The sequence below is a fragment of the Aplysia californica genome, unplaced genomic scaffold (genome assembly GCF_000002075.1).
Source record: "Aplysia californica isolate F4 #8 unplaced genomic scaffold, AplCal3.0 scaffold00014, whole genome shotgun sequence".
In the NCBI taxonomy this organism is placed as follows: Eukaryota; Metazoa; Mollusca; class Gastropoda; order Aplysiida; family Aplysiidae; genus Aplysia; species Aplysia californica.
Genome location: NW_004797284.1, coordinates 1,536,485 through 1,539,627, shown reverse-complemented (window position 1 = coordinate 1,539,627; position 3,143 = coordinate 1,536,485). Strand labels below are relative to the sequence as shown.

Sequence of the window (3,143 nt, the reverse complement as noted above, 5' to 3'; positions counted from 1 at the left end):
AGAGAGAGAGAGAGAGAGAGAGAGAGACGAGAGAGAGAGAGAGTTTCAGCTTTTTTAAGTAACCACACCCCCCATTCCTTAAAATGAAATGTACGTATTTTAGACTTTCCGATCTATCTACGTCTGAATCTCGGGTTATGAAATCTGAAGTAGTCGGTGTTATCTTTTAATTGTGTCTGTCCTGTAGAGTAATCGATTAATGGCTCATCTGTGTGGTTTACGTCATCTTCCAGTAAATTGAGCTAGTTTGACTTTTGATGGTGGCTGTGTTATTATCGTTTCTTGTCCCGCTTGTTAATACATTTATGTATGTAGTATTCATGATTTTTTAATTAAGCTATATTTACTTGAACTAGAGAGGGTCTCGTATACTTGTGTGCGTAAACTGTGGTTGGTTGATGAGATCTAGCATAGTTTACTTCTTTTCTCTTTTCAATGTTAATTTTCTCGTAAGTTATTCTTGTATGGAAAAATGGGAGTTATTATGTCGATTCACTTTGAACTGCAGCTCCACGACCACAACAACAACATCATCAACAACAACAACAACAACAACAACAACAACAACAATAACAACAACAACAAAAACAACAACAATAATAACAACAACACAACGGCGACGACGACGACGACGACGACGACAGCAACACCATTACCACCGACACCACCACCACCAAAAATATTAACAACACAAAAAGTCTGCAGCAACAGAGGATGACACTTTTCCCTCCTCAGTGTGACCTTCAACCTTTCACCGGCGCGATATCAACCATGTCACTTCTTACGCCTTCTGTGTTTTTTTCGTATTCTATGTATTGCTGTGCAGAAGGATGCCAGTTACACTGCACCTGCTAAGGGCTTATTCTCTCATAAACAAACGGGCAGGGATAGGGAGGATGCCTCAGGCTCTAGGTCTCATGAATGTGCTTGCACACTGGATTTACTGGATGATTCAGTCTCCGTCCATGGACAACAGGTGTCACACACTTTGGGTAGAGAGAAGAAGAGGTGGAGGAGGGAGAGATAGACAATAAATAATGACAGATACACGCACGCACGCACACATGCACACACGTACGCACGCAAGCATGCACACACGTACGCACGCATGCACGCACTGAGGCACGAAAGCACACACATACACACACACATGCACGCACATATACACACATGAATACACACATATGAGTGCACTAGAGAGGAAAGAGATGTAGGTGGAAAGATGAATTGGTAGACACATTGAGAGAAAATGAGTAGGTGGGGTAGAGTTGGATTGACAGAGTGAAAGAGAGAAATGGGTCGAGAAATTGATCGTGAGGGGGGAGAGAGAGAGAGAGAGAGAGAGAGAGAGAGAGAGAGAGAGAGAGAGAGAGAAAGAGAGAGAGAGAGAGAATATAATATGCTGACAGAGAAGCAGTCACACGAGAAAATGACACATTACCGTGTATGTGGTACGTTTTACAATACAAGTAGAATTCTACATTCATTATGCATACCCTAGACATCTCATAAACTTTTATAAGTCATATCCTCTTTTCCATCTGCCCCCCGCCCATCCACATCGCAATTCCTCTACACTTCAATACGTCCATACTTTTTTTTCTTTTTAAAATTCAATATCACATACCCAAAACTTTGCAATCATACAGCTATCTGTTACAGTCATCTAGGTTCTTTTTAAAACAAAATGAAAAACTCCAGTGCCGCTCAGAAAATAAAACAGCAACATACAAAGACGCAGAAAATAAAATTAATTTCCGAGAACTTAAGTTTTAACTAATGTACATTCAGATTCTTCACACCCCGCCCGTCCAAAACACATCCGTTACAAAACAAAACGAAAGGAAACAATACAAACAAGTAAAGAACACAAGCGACTCGCAACGGCTCAGTGAAAGTTACAGTCTTAAGAAAGTAAAGAACACAAGCGACTCGCAACAGCTCAGTGAAAGTTACAGTCTTAAGAAGAAGAACAAAACAACTCAAAAAAGCAAAAAACCACGACAAAACGACAAAACCTAAAACAAAACAAAAACCAACAACAAAGGAAAGAAGATGAGCTGTCAACGAACTGAACAGAGGTGTTCTCCTGGAAAACAAGGGAATTAAACCCAAATTGAAAAAGATAACTGATCAACGAACAAAACAGAAGATTGTATACTGACGCTGTTCTTCCATTATTTTGTTTTCCGTAAGCACAGAACCTGATAGACGATTATGGAAGACATGTAGGGCCTACGGTAAATTCTGTTTAAAAAAAAAGTTGAACAGAATTGTACGTGTCATTGCGCACATGAATAGCTGTAACATCCTGTGGTTACTGCAAGGTTATTTAACAAAGTGACTAGATCTCCAAATTCAGAGTTCTGTTCCAATAAGCCTACGTCAAGTGGCTGGGAAGTCTTTAAAAGTATCGTGCAATCCAAGTTCAGGATTCGAACCAGAATCACCCACACTGTAGTCCTGCGTGTAATTACGTTCTCTAACTACCGTGTGACTCACAATACGTCTCTGCATCACGCTATGTCTATTTTAAACCCCCATCAGTACAATGTAGATACTTTAAGGGACGGACCTCGACTCTGCCAAAGGTGACCTGGGCTGAAAGGAAACACCTCAACACCAGTCAAAGAGTCCGCTACCCCATGTCTATGACTCACAATAACAGCGACGACAGAAGCAGTTCGCCGGTGCAGGTGGACTCCACACAGCTGTTTACTAATACACGTACAGGTACCGTAAACTTACTAATCTTAATATTTGTAGAGATCGTTCACGCAGGCAAGATAGCCCGAGAATTTGTTTGACAACTTGACAGAAGCCATTAAGATGGAGTCGACAGAAACTTTTCAACACGGCATCGGTCTTTTGGTTGTAAAGAAAAGCAAGATTGACCAACAGCAACACCCTAGGGAGAGTGAAAAAGTATGACCAACCAGAAGCACCCTCCCAACTCAACACCCTGTCAGAAGTAGAAATGTTGGGATAAGCAGCAGGATATCGTTGTGACCCTTTCTTGTTGTTTTTTTTAGTGTATGTCTATTATCTGTATAATTCATTTCCCTAGTCTATATAATGTGGTTGATCTTGTCTGTCTGTCTGTCTGTCTGTCTGTCTGTCTGTCTGTCTGTCTGTCTGTCTGT

The 3,143-nt window shown here is 41.0% G+C and overlaps 1 protein-coding gene across 1 annotated transcript in view; it reads left to right on the top strand.

Moving 5' to 3' along the window:
* LOC101845208 (calpain-9) overlaps positions 1–3,143 on the top strand; it is a gene marked incomplete in the record, with an annotated part of 63,733 nt that overhangs the window by 4,450 nt on the left and 56,140 nt on the right.